Consider the following 14,846-nt stretch of genomic DNA (forward strand, 5'->3'; position numbering starts at 1 on the left):
TACTTTGTGGTCCGATGTGGAGGAAAGACTTGTAAAATTGGTTCTTTGAGGATTCCCATTAAAGTCCTGTAAATTACAGACCTCTATAATACTTTAGATGGGCACAAATCTCTATTAAAGGCATCCGGTTTTAGCAAAAGAAAAAATATGGGTCAACCAGGTGAAAACATTTTCACAAAAGTCCATGGGGCTTATTTACTAAGGGACGCACGCAATTTTGGAGCATCAGTGCCGGCTTTCATGCAACAGAAATGGGGGGGGGGGGGGGGCCTTTGGACAGAGAGCTGGATTTAACTACAAAATTGTGTCGCAAGCCAAGCACTTACATGCACCAGGAAGAAGATGGTGAACTCCGGCGGACCTGAGCGGGGAAGCGACACATGCAGGATATCGTGCGCACAATGTAAGTGAATCGCGGCAGAGTGCAGGATTGTCGGACATTCCGGATCAGGGAACGCGCAGGTGAATTTACCTAACAAGCCCCCCATTTTCTGCCTTGAAAAAAAAATTCTAATTTGTGTTGAAGAATTTTTTTTTTTACTTTTTTAAGCCGCTCTTATCACTTTTTTGAAAGGTTGGTAGAGAAATGTAAAACCTTGGAGGTAAGAGGAGGGATCTTCACAGAATCATTAGCCCAGAAACTTCTGAGCTAATTCTAAAATCTGCTGTGACTCTTTCTGTTGTCCAACCACTTCCCTCTATATAGAAATCTAAGTAACACATCAGTGAGATTCTGTCTATCTATCTAATAAAATGGAGAGAGGGATTTTAAAGTTAGAGATTTTAAAGTGAAAAACAGACAGGGAAGGAAGGAGGATGATAAGAGCCAAAGTAAGAGGAGGAGGAAGCACTTTCCTCTGATAAAATATATTACAAAGTTTCTTGTGTTCACTTGTACCTTTAATTTATGAAAGTTTGTTAATAAGTTAGTGACCCTTTAAGCATATGTTCTTTAGTTACGACTTGTATTCTAACTTTCTTATAATACTTTACACCCTACATTGCATTCCCGTTTAATTATTGCCCTTGAATAGGTACATTTAATTTGAAAAAGTGATAAGACACTGTGCTTTTCTGGAGAAATGCATTAAAAAACACAAATGCCATAAAAATATACAATGCGTCATAAGAAAATCGATGCATGTGCAGTGCTGACAGTTCGGGGCTTATGAGATGTATGTGTAATGAATACACTTGTTTACAGTTTATTATTTCCAATCCCATATCTGTAACTGCTAAAATGCAGAAATATGGGTCCCCCCGGCCCTGCCTAAGCCCCTGCCAATTAGAGGATCATGGTATTTTTGCAAATCTTAGGCTGCTGCTGACAAATGTTTTGTGACAAGATTACACAATATTCCTTTCGCTATAGGGAAAACCCTGGCAGTGCTAGGTAGAACATGTGTATCTTACGTGGAGGACATGGAAGGAGACAAACACTACGGTTTACTCTGTTCAGCAAGTTTTCACAGCTGCCAATATTGTTCTGGTTGGAAGTGATCTGCTCATCTCCTACACGGCAGACAAAAAAAATCCAATTGAACTTCACACGGGCAAACACAATGAACTGCCCTTCCCAGACCCGAATCGTCCCTTCATCATCCTCTAGTTCTGTGCAAATACTGGTGGGAAGCTTGGATTATTCCCTCCAGATTTATGTACAAACCCTAGTAGGGGCGAGTATATAAGACAGCGCTTTGTGCTTGCCTTGCTTGTCAAGGGCAATAAATAGGCAAACCTTAAAGAAATCCTATACAGGAGCTTCAAGGGTTACAATTATATATACTTACTATGATGGACAGAGTGGTGGACCCACTGATTGATCAGACCAGGTTAACTAAGAACTAATTGCAACACTGTTATCCAAGTAACCTTGACGGTTTTTAACCTTTCACCACCCTCTACAGGGATTTGGACTTTGGTGTAATGGGATTACGAGCTTGCTAAAAATGACATCTGGCACAGGTCAGTTAATGATGGTACAAGGCACCAGGGGTCTGACAAGGAATAGTCAGATGCAAGCTGAGGTCAAAGCAAGCAGAAGTCTTTGTTGGACCACTTGTTGTGTATTGGGGCTGCAGATTTTTTTCCTGAGGGGAGAGTGAACGATCAGGATTTATATTTCAATATATCCACTTAGTTGTGCTGGATCTATATGTATAAGGGGTACTGCCAGCCAAACAAGTGTTCAACCAAAACCTAATTTACATTATACATCAAACAGGTCCTAATCCAAAGGTGCCAAATGGATCTACTATGGCAGTGGTGGCGAACCTATGGCACGCGTGCCAGAGAGGGCACGCAGAGCCCTCTCTGTGGGCACGCGCACCTATGCCTGAACCACTGCCGGAGGCTCACTGGAACTGACCCTGCTCAGCCGATCTTCATGCTGTGAAGGTGTCAGGTCTCTGTGGAGTTTCCTGTGTGCCAGCGCTGCTGTCTGCTCACAGCTAACACATTCCTCAGCATGCAGCAGCACGGAGCCGGCCACAGAGGTCAGAGGTCGCATGTGGGCGGAGTCACAGACGCTGGACACTCACACAGCGTCTCCTGCCTCAGCCCATGCTCTCCTCCCGCCTGTCATCAGGAAGAACTGAGGATAAGCTACAGATGCAGCACAGGAGTCCAGGCTGTGAGAAGGCTGCTGGGTGATGGCTGCTGGGTGAGCTCTCAGTTATGCTCATTCCACTTGCATTTATCCTCCTTTGTCACCCGACCCCACAAACAGCCCTGATGCTTATTCACTCACTGTACATAGGACTGCAGGATCCCAATCCCTATCAGACACTCCTGTGTATGGAACAGCACTATTGTACTTACACAGGACTGTCTCCTTTACATGGAGGGAAAAGCAGCAGTCCTATGTAAGTTACATGCATAGGACTGCTGCCTCACCCTCCCTCAGGCAGTCCTGTAAAAGGTTTTACCCTGTACTTTTTGTGTCACATTGAGGGAAATACAGCAGTCCTAAGTAAACTATGGAACATTAGGCTGCAGCAGTCCTGTGTGGTACAAAAGCCAATTTGAGTAACAGACTGCTGCATTTTATTGCTCCATAAGTTACATAGGACTTCTGTAGCTAGACAGTTTTCATTCATTACATAGGACTGCTGCCTCTTCCTTCATGTAAAACAGTGATTTATAAGGTAGCAGTCCTATGCAAGAAAAGAAAGTTGGCAGACTGCAGCAGTCCTGAGTAATATTTGCGATCTGGTATCCCAGCAGTCCTGTGTAATATATGTGATCTGGTATCCCAGAAGTTCTGTGTAAACTTAACACTGGACTGTTAAGCCCAGTAGCTCATTATGTATGTAGTGATCTATTTTTTTTATTAAATACTAACCTAGGACTGCTGCAGATTTTCTAGTTATCTATGTTGGCATTACTGGGCAGTTTGCATTTTAAAACGCAATTCAATTTAGAAGCACTAGAGAGGAGTTACTACTGATCAGGTACTGGCCCTGAGTGTGAATTGCCTTATTGGCACTTTGTGTTAAGTAGGTACATTTTGCGTTTTAGTTTGGACACTCGGTGTCTTAAAGGTTCGCCATCACTGTACTATGGGGTTCCATCCTGATAACTGGCACCATCTCCGCAAAAAGTTCTGTAATTTTTTGGATTTGCATCGTGGAAGAAGGGCCACAAAGGGATACAAAACTCGGCCCCAACAAGCTGTGTAATGTACAGGAGGTGAGACCAGTAGACTTTAGCTATGCAGAATCTGTGTTATGGGCTTATTGATATCTTGCCTTGCTACCTGACCATTTGCAAATAAAGATCGGGTCCGCATCTGGCACATGATCTTTCCGAAAAGTCAAACTCTACCATGAAGAGACATAAGGATCCTGAACATGATTCATCTGGTTCAATACAGTATACTGTCCAATTAAACAGAACCTGTTCCATATTGATGGTGGGCCCTCAGTCTTAACGGTGTTAAGTTACTCTAGAGAAACGCAACTACTTGCATTTAGAATTGCAATTTTTGGTTGAAGAACAAACAACTTTGAAAGTACTTTTAATGTCTGCACAATAAGAGACCAAGAAAAAGACTTACCCTTTGAGGATCATCTTTGACACCTACCCAAATATTATACTTGGACTTCTTTTGTCCAATTGTCTCCAAGTAGTCGGACCAACTACCAACTTTCTCTCCAATGCCAACCTTCAGTAGACAGTTCCTTCTATGTCAATCCTCATAAGTAACTTTACTACATGGCTTGGTATTGAATCACACCACTCCCATCTCTCTGCATTTTTTTGTTCCTTAGCAATGTAGAACCTCCAGAAGACTTATTTGCATATTCCTTTCCCATAATCCATACAGGAGTAAATATGGCCTAGCAAACCAAAGGTGATCTCTTCGAGAAGACATCTGAAATAGACATAGCCATCCCATGCTCAATAGTTTCCTCAGTGTCTATGTATCTTCACGAGTGGTTGGTCCTTTCACTTACTTAGATAAATAATTCCCTTTACATTATTTTTCCACTAATTGTTTGTTGGATAATTATCACAATCTTGACATATTTTGCCTTTACATGATGATATGTAGTCGAAATTGATAAACTTGAACCTTTGCGCTTAGGAGATTAGTGGTTGTTCATTTAGAGAACATGGCAGCCTTTGAAGAGCATCTTCAGCGAGAAGCGTCCTCCTAAAATCTCATCAGTGTATCAGCACAGTAGATAAGGGCAGTGTTGTACTTACACTTCTTTAATTAAGTGAATAATTAAAAAGAAGTTGATCATCAATTAGTTAATTAAATAATTAATCCATTTTAGTTTCCTACCCTTTTTTTTTTTTTTACTAATCAGCGTGGTCTCGGTAATGAACCTCCTTGGTTGCTTAGGAACATTTTCCCAGCTTATACCATCAGCAGCTGGCAGAGGGTGCACCAGACTGAGCGGGAGCCAGGACGAGGAGCTAACAGTCTGACACTTCATTGTATAGGACCGGGGCACACTCATATTAATGTTAACAGAGGGTTAGTCTCTTAAACAATCCTCAACTGCTATACCTCCAAAGCCGAGAACATATGGGCAATGTATACGTGTAATAGCATGGAGCGGGGCACTGCCGACACTGGGCTTGTTAGCTAATTATTTACTTGGTGTTTATAAAATATTTTAATTGGGGATCTATGTATTACTTTATGATTGATAGATAGATAGATATGAGATAGATGATAGATATGAGATAGATAGATAGATAGATAGATAGATAGATAGATAGATATGAGATAGATAGATAGGAGATAGATAGATAGATAGATGATAGATCTGAAATAGATAGATCTGAGATAGATAGATAGATAGATATGATAGATGATAGATATGAGAGATGATAGATATGAGATAGATAGATCTGAGATAGATAGATAGATAGATATGATAGATAGATTAATAGATAGATAGATAGATAGATAGATCTGAGACCATAGACTCCTGATAGATCCGGCATGTGGCGGGAGGGCAAGGGCGGCATCATACGTTGGCGCAATTAGCGCTGGCTTGTGATCAATGTTCCCCATAGACTGAGATGTATCATTTTTTTCTTCTTTCCTTACAACTATTTTGATTTCATGTATTTTTGCTGTGACTTAGAGCCTGAACTCTAAAGAGGCGTTGCCCTACTTTTCCCCATTGGCGCACCTCTTATCTTTGACAAATAGCGACAATAGCTGTTTCATCAACTGTGACTTGCATTTTTGAAAAACACTCCACTCCATTGCTTTGTTTGAAGACGTTGTGCTAATGATTTCGACTTTTTGGGAAAAGTCACAAAGGACTAAGCTAAGGTAAAACAGGCCCAAAATTCTGAGAAAATTACAAAACAGGAGCAAAGTTCAACAAGTAAATAGATAACCCCCCTCATTGTATGATAGTTATACAGGCAGTCCCCGGGTTACGTACAAGAAAGGTTCCATAGGTTTGTTCTTAAGTTGAATTTGTATGTAAGTCGAAACTGTATATTTTATAATCTTGGTTCCAGACCAAAAAAATTTTTGTCCCAGTGACAATTGGATTTTCAAATTTTTTTTCTGTAATTGGACCAAGGATTATCCATAAAGCTTCATTACACCTCACAGCTGATCATTGCAGTCTGGGACTATAGTAACATCCAGAGAGCTTCACCAGAGATTACAGGGGGCAGAAGGGTTAGTCTTTAACTAGGGGTCGCCTGGAAGTTGGGTATCCTTAAGTAGGGGACTGCCTGTATTACATAATATTACAAAGAATATTACATAATTTTTTGCACCACTTTCAAAGAAATTTCTCGGCCCCCCTACCCTTGGTGTATTCCGAAATACTGTAACTGTACGGAATAGTAAATGACATTGCAGTATTTGTGTAAGTAATCCCTGACAAGCAGACGCAGCGCTCCGCTATATCCACTCCCTGGACCCACTGATACATAAGATAAAGCGTTTGTCTCTGAGCCAATTTACCATCCGCTCCATAGATGTTAGAGCTGCGCCGGAGCCGGCGAGGGAAGCAAATTGCATGATAATACAAGTTATTCATGGAAGCTAATGTAGTCTATCAGTTTATGAAGACGCGGTCAGTCCTCCGGAGGATTCCATACAGTATTGCACAGATGTTGTCTGCCATATGTGCTTTCCTGGGCACAGTATACATTCCAAGCTCCAAAATGATATGAGGCGTCAATGATTGCGCCAAGGCTTTAGGTAAAAAATAGAAGACGAGGGGTCACGGGAGAGGTGAGGGGGCACACGAGTTCGCGCTGTTAGCGGAGGTAACACGGTATTGCGGTAATTCTACTTTGATGAAAGGAGCGAGATGTTTGATATTATAGTGATGAAGCGCATTAACCATCTATCTGGGAGAATTATGGGGGAAACTTCTTCGATTCCCCAGAGGGATTTCCAGTGTTTAGAAGAAGAAAAAAAAATCGCCATCTAGGAAATTTTTTGTCTGAAATATTGTCTGGGTTTATGTTGGAAAAGTTTGAACTTTTCGGACTTTCTGTAAGGCTACATTCACACTGCCACAAGGGGGCTATATATACGTCCCCCATAGACGGCAATGGGTGCACGGCGCCCTACGGGAGCGGTACGGTGCAGCACATGTGCGGCACCGTACCCAGGAAAAAGATAGGACATGTCCTATCTTTTCCCGTATTACGGCGCCATGCGCCATACATCCCTATGGAGAGGGGCGGGGGTGAGCAGCGCCTCTCCCCGTGCGCTGCCGTTGCCCGCCATGCTACATAAGAAGAACCGGGAAACTTCCTGCTCCAGAGAGAAGATGCATACATTTCATTAAAGGGACTCTCCAGTCAAAGCTAATTCATTGAATACTGCATGCACCAGCCATAAGGCAAGCTGAGCCTCTTGCCTCAGGCGGCACCCCCTGCAGCAAGATAGGGGGCAGCACCAAATTGTTTTATATTTGTTGGGCTGCCCCTCCTGCTTAGTCCTACCCAAAATGCCTACTTTTTAGAAAAGTCCAGGGTGTATATACTGAATAACTGGTATAAGATATACAATACATTTTGCTCAAAGCGTTGAATGAATATGCACTATACTTGCAAACATTGAATACCAGGTCAATAGCCACAGTAGATTGCCACAACAGGCGCATGGTGAGCTTGTTGTGAATAGGCCACGCCCCTTTGCCACTTCCCATGTGTGTTGTGTCTGACCATTTCCATGCCTAGTGTGGCATGCACACGTGAGCACTTAAATGTGACCCCTTTTTAGTGACCTAACCAGTCCATAGTGTTCTTATGACACATGACCCAAGCAAGAGACTGACCCTCTCTTTGAGATTCCAAGACGACTTTGTATTTTTGGGGAGGTAGCAAGAGAATTGTCAATTATGATAAACACTGGATGTGGAGATTCAAACTGTCTAAAAGGAAACCCTCTCTTTGGTGCATGACAACCAATCAGAGCTCAGTTTTTATTCATTAACTGCTGTGTTAAAATTATTGGTTGCCCTTCCTTTAAAAAAAAGTTTGATGAACCACCTGGCTCTGTGTTAAGTTAAATTAAATCTACCATCAAAATCCGTTATGATAAACCAGGCGCCGTCACTGTGGTAATCTTCTTATAGTTGTTATCCATGGCCTCCTTCCTTCTATATTCGACATTTAAAATTATGCTAATGAGCCTGAAGGGCTCCTGAAAGTGTTACCAGAGACCATCTGTGCTACAGCTTCACAGGCTGTTCCAGTGAGCAAAGAAGATTTCTCCCCTCCCACTGTATGCTGGAACTTCCTGTTCTGGGGAGGGAGGAGTCCCAAACAGGAACAGGGGGGAAGAGGGTCAGGCAGTGCAACAGCCTGTGAAGCTACAGCATGGAGAGGCTTTGGGAACCATCCCCTGTAGCCCTTCAGGCTCATTAGCATCATTTTTATAGTTGCTTTTAGAAGTAAGAAGGCCATGGATAACAAATATAAGAAGCTTACCGCAGTCACGGTGCCTGGATCTATGAGTAAGTTTCCCTGGTTTATTCATGCTTGATTTTGATGGTAGATTTTCTACATTGTGTTTTTCACAATATTTTTAGTGGTGTTTTTAATTAAGTCACATTGTTTATTGCACAAAAGTTTTTGTTTCTCGGAACTCTATGAGGATTAGTATATAAAATAGCAAAGAAAGAGAATCCTGAATTTCGGAAAAACAAAACTGACCACAAAAACGCAATGGAAACCTTAACCTGCAATATCTGCTTGTAGCATTTTTTTTTTAAACAAACAATAAAATCTAGCAATAAAAATGTTACCAAAAAAAAAAAACATATTAAAACTCTTTATGTGAATCCAGCTGTAAACATCTGTCTGACAATGTCAGTGAACCATAATTAAAAGACAGGGTATGACAGGGCAGCGCAGACACGCTGCGGCGGGGGTCACAGACTGACAAACTAGACTTCTATTACATTCCTTAAGGCTTTCGTCTCATATAGTTTATTTGGGGGCATTTTTGTGGCTTGTTAAAACACCTAGTATTTTTTATAGTAGAATTTTTTTTTTTAATGTTTTAATACTTAAATCATCCAAGTTTAGAGCTTTAGAAAATTTATAGTGAAACATCAGATAAATTTATAAATGCTTAAAAAAATAAAAATTAATTTTTTTACTTGTCTGTACTCCAGTCTTTTAATAGGATGGGGCTTATTTACTAAGGGTCCGTGGATCGCATTTCCGTCGGACTGTTCATGGTATTTTGGATTTGCGCCGCTGGGACAGGTATTTAGAAGGGGATTGTGTCGCACGCGATTGGATTTTGGCGCAGCGGCTTCCATGCAACAGAAATCGGGGGGTGGGCAGTCGGACGATCCGACTGATTCGGACTGAGCGTGAAATTTAAGATTAAAATTGTGTCGCAACCAATGCACTTACATGCACCAGGAAGAAGATGGTGAACTCTGTCGGACCCGAGCGGGGAAGCGACACATGCGCAGTGAATCGCGGCACAGTGCATTATACACGGACAACGCACTTTTGGGAACTCCTCCGGACGGATAAATAAATGTGCAATGTCTCACTTCCTCCTCCAACCCAAACTCCAAGTATCTGAATACTTTAATATGTTATCAACCCTACATAAAATGATTCCAGAACTGTCAATATTTTTCCTTCATCATTCCTAAGATATCAGTGTTGATAGTTCCAGCACCCTATCTTGTCAGGTGGGCGGTCCTGGGTTGAATGGAAGGACAGGCACCGCCCACCTGATGCAAGTAGATGTAATTGGTACAGGCAGTCTCCGGGTTACGAACAAGATAGGTTCTGTAGGTTTGTTCTTAAAGGGCACCTACCACCACAAATCTACCTATAAAGGTAGATCGGGTGGTAGGTGAATCAATGGGACGTGAGGAGAGCCCTTTTAAGGGCTAATCCTCACGTCCCCGCACTTTTTTGTAAACTTTTATTACCCTAATATGTTAATTTTGTTATGCGGCTACTTGGGCGTGGAGTAGCCGCATCTGAGGTTACACGAGGCAACTACTCCACGCCCCGGTAGCCACTTTACCCCTCCTACTCACCATGTTCGGCGCGCAGCTGCTCGTAGCTGCGCGCCCTCGTCCGCCGATCCTGCCGTCTGCGCATGCGCAGAACAGCAGGCCCGCGCCTGTGCAGCCCCGGCTTCGGAGCAGTGACCGCGCAAGTAGCCGCATAACAAAATTAACATATTAGGGTAATAAAAGTTTACAAAAAAGTGCGGGGACGCGAGGATTAGCCCTTAAAAGGGCTATCCTCACGTCCCATTGATTCACCTACCACCCGATCTACCTTTATAGGTAGATTTGTGGTGGTAGGTTTCCTTTAAGTTGAATTTGTATGTAAGTCGGAACTGTAAACTTTATGATTGTAACCCCAGCAAATTTCTGTGGTCTCTGTGACAATTGATTTTAAAAAATGTTGGGTTGTCATCAGAACCAGGATTAGCAATAAAGCTTGATTGCAGACACCTGTGATAACTGTTACAGCTGATTATTGTAGCCTAAGGCTAAAGTACAGTAAATTACCATTTACCAGAGGTCCGTTTGTAACTAGGGGTGATCTGTAAGTCTGGTGTTCTTAAGTAGGGACTGCCCATATATTGATTGCCATTAGTAACGATACTGATTGCTCAGGAATAGTAGGGACTACAGAAATAATTCTAACTGCTTCTGAATCAGCACAGCGACACCTATGATAGGGTATAAAATGTCCGTAGAGTAATATATGTCAATATATACTGGTAAAAAAATTAAAAAAAATCTAATTATTTAAAAAAATTTTTTACAGACAACCATATAGTGGATGTAAGTGAGTGAAATTTCAGTACATCTTTTTAAACTTTTCCTTCCTTTTGGAATCTTTCCTCATTTGGACTCAACAATTTTTGTGCTTTTATATATCTGAATATAATGAATGCAGCAATTTTAAGATGTCTGTGTCTGAAATGTGTTTCCAATGGTTACAGACTACAGACAACTTTACGTAGCCTGATTCTGGTGTTCTACATCCATAGCCCTTGTGTAATGAATGTGTAATTTTACATAAAAAGGTGGATCAGAAAGGTAACAAGTGAGCTTACACCACGGGGCACGTTGGGGCTTATTTACTAAGGGTCCCGCGGCCGCATTTCCGTTGGGTTTTCCGACTTTTCGGGGATCGCGCCGGGACAGGGTTTTAAAAGGGGATTGTGTCGCAACCGCGCCGGCTTTCATGCGACACAAATTGGGGGCGGGCCGTCCGATGATCCGACGGATTCGGACAAACCACGGGATTTAACTTTAAAATTGTGTCACAAGCCAAGCACTTACATGCACCAGGAAGAAGAAGGTGAACTCTGGCGGACGTGAGCAGGGAAGCGACACATGCAGGATATCGGGCGCATGATCTACGTGGATCTACGCGGCACAGTGCATCATCGTTGGACAGTCTGGATCGGGGATCGCGACTCAGAAGGGTAAGTAAATCTGCCCCATCCGGCGATTCCCTAAGATCGTGCACCAGAAATCATGAATCTGGCGCTCCCCATAGCAGCACAGACACTTCTTAAATACCTGTGCAAGATGTTTTCGCCTAGAAGAACGTGAACAGTCCGAAGTGCGTCGAAAAGCCTTGAGTAAATGAGCCCCCATGTTCGACTTATATTTTAGATGCGTTTTCTTGTAAAATGGGTGCCCCTGGACCACCACAAGCACCATAACCCAGCGGTGGCTGCTCCTTCTGTACCACCTACAACTAGGATCCTGATTTGCGTTGCATATTCATCTACATTGGTAATAATTAGAGATGAGCGAACATACTCGTCCGAGCTTGATGCTCGTTCGAGCATTAGCGTACTCGAAACTGCTCGTTGCTCGGACGAATACTTCGCCCGCTCGAGAAAATGGCAGCTCCCGCAGTTTTGCTTTTTGGCGGCCAGAAACAGAGCCAATCACAAGCCAGGAGACTCTGCACTCCACCCAGCATGACGTGGTACCCTTACACGTCGATAGCAGTGGTTGGCTGGCCAGATCAGGTGACCCTGGGATAGACTAGCCGCTGCCCGCGCTGCTCGGATCATTCTGTGTCTGGATGCCGCTAGGGAGAGAGCTGCTGCTGGTCAGGGACAGCGTTAGGGTGCTAGTAGATTACTGTTAGGCAGGAGTGATTCAACAAGAACCCAACAGCCCTTCTTAGGGCTACAATAACGTTATACTTTTTTTTTTTTTTGTTTGCTTGTGGCTGGGCTTGCTGGCACTAGTAGTGCAGCTAGTACCATATTGTGAGGAATTTGCAGGGGGACTTGCTACCGTTGTGTTTAGCTCTTAGTGACACACATATCCACCCCAAAGGAGAATCCAAACGGCTTACTTACGCCTACAATAGCGTTATATATATTTTATTTCTGGTTGATCTGCTGGTGGCTGTCCTTGCTGCAGTGCATATACTAGCCAATTGTGAGGAATTTGGAGTGAGACTTGCGACCGCTGTGTTTAGCGCTTAGTGAGGCACATATCCATCGCAAAGACCGAAGTGGGAAAATTTATTAGGGGTTGGATTTCAATTAGGCACAGTCTGCCATTTCCTTTTTATTTTCCTTTTATTTTTTCATAACTCAGCGTCATCTCATCAGTGTGCTTTCATACTTGGCTAGAAAATAGCCAAAGGAGAATCCAAACGGCTTACTTACGCCTACAATAGCGTTATATATATTTTATTTCTGGTTGATCTGCTGGCGGCTGTCCCTGCTGCAGTGCAAATACTAGCCAATTGTGAGGAATTTGGAGTGAGACTGGCGACCGCTGTGTTTAGCGCTTAGTGACGCACATATCCATCGCAAAGACTGAAGTGGGAAAATTTATTAGGGGTTGGATTTCAATTAGGCACAGTCTGCCATTTCCTTTTTATTTTCCTTTTATTTTTTCATAACTCAGCGTCATCTCATCAGTGTGCTTTCATACTTGGCTAGAAAATAGCCAAAGGAGAATCCAAACGGCTTACTTACGCCTACAATAGCGTTATATATATTTTATTTCTGGTTGATCTGCTGGTGGCTGTCCTTGCTGCAGTGCATATACTAGCCAATTGTGAGGAATTTGGAGTGAGACTTGCGACCGCTGTGTTTAGCGCTTAGTGACGCACATATCCATCGCAAAGACCGAAGTGGGAAAATTTATTAGGGGTTGGATTTCAATTAGGCACAGTCTGCCATTTCCTTTTTATTTTCCTTTTATTTTTTCATAACTCAGCGTCATCTCATCAGTGTGCTTTCATACTTGGCTAGAAAATAGCCAAAGGAGAATCCAAACGGCTTACTTACGCCTACAATAGCGTTATATATATTTTATTTCTGGTTGATCTGCTGGCGGCTGTCCTTGCTGCAGTGCAAATACTAGCCAATTGTGAGGAATTTGGAGTGAGACTGGCGACCGCTGTGTTTAGCGCTTAGTGACGCACATATCCATCGCAAAGACTGAAGTGGGAAAATTTATTAGGGGTTGGATTTCAATTAGGCACAGTCTGCCATTTCCTTTTTATTTTCCTTTTATTTTTTCATAACTCAGCGTCATCTCATCAGTGTGCTTTCATACTTGGCTAGAAAATAGCCAAAGGAGAATCCAAACGGCTTACTTACGCCTACAATAGCGTTATATATATTTTATTTCTGGTTGATCTGCTGGTGGCTGTCCTTGCTGCAGTGCATATACTAGCCAATTGTGAGGAATTTGGAGTGAGACTTGCGACCGCTGTGTTTAGCGCTTAGTGACGCACATATCCATCGCAAAGACTGAAGTGGGAAAATTTATTAGGGGTTGGATTTCAATTAGGCACAGTCTGCCATTTCCTTTTTATTTTCCTTTTATTTTTTCATAACTCAGCGTCATCTCATCAGTGTGCTTTCATACTTGGCTAGAAAATAGCCAAAGGAGAATCCAAACGGCTTACTTACGCCTACAATAGCGTTATATATATTTTATTTCTGGTTGATCTGCTGGTGGCTGTCCTTGCTGCAGTGCATATACTAGCCAATTGTGAGGAATTTGGAGTGAGACTTGCGACCGCTGTGTTTAGCGCTTAGTGACGCACATATCCATCACAAAGACCGAAGTGGGAAAATTTATTAGGGGTTGGATTTCAATTAGGCACAGTCTGCCATTTCCTTTTTATTTTCCTTTTATTTTTTCATAACTCAGCGTCATCTCATCAGTGTGCTTTCATACTTGGCTAGAAAATAGCCAAAGGAGAATCCAAACGGCTTACTTATGCCTACAATAGCGTTATATATATTTTATTTCTGGTTGATCTGCTGGTGGCTGTCCTTGCTGCAGTGCATATACTAGCCAATTGTGAGGAATTTGGAGTGAGACTTGTGACCGCTGTGTTTAGCGCTTAGTGACGCACATATCCATCACAAAGACCGAAGTGGGAAAATTTATTAGGGGTTGGATTTCAATTAGGCACAGTCTGCCATTTCCTTTTTATTTTCCTTTTATTTTTTCATAACTCAGCGTCATCTCATCAGTGTGCTTTCATACTTGGCTAGAAAATAGCCATAGCAATAGGATAGCATTGTTTGGTTTTAAAAACTAAAAAACACAAAAAAAAACTAAAAAACACAAAAAAAACACAAAAAACAGTTAAAAAAAAAATTAAAGTTATATAACTTTCATTTTCAAAATGTTTAACCCGAGGGCTAGGGGTAGAGGACGAGGACGAGGGCGGGGACGTGGGCGTCCATCTACTGCAGGGGTCAGAGGCCGTGGTCCTGGGTGGGGTGAGACACCACCTGCTGATGAGGGAGCAGGGGAACGCCGCAGAGCTACACTCCCTAGGTTCATCATGTCTGAAGTTACTGGGACTCGTGGTAGAGCACTGTTGAGGCCAGAACAGTG

This window comes from Engystomops pustulosus, chromosome 8 (assembly GCF_040894005.1).
Source record: "Engystomops pustulosus chromosome 8, aEngPut4.maternal, whole genome shotgun sequence".
In the NCBI taxonomy this organism is placed as follows: Eukaryota; Metazoa; Chordata; class Amphibia; order Anura; family Leptodactylidae; genus Engystomops; species Engystomops pustulosus.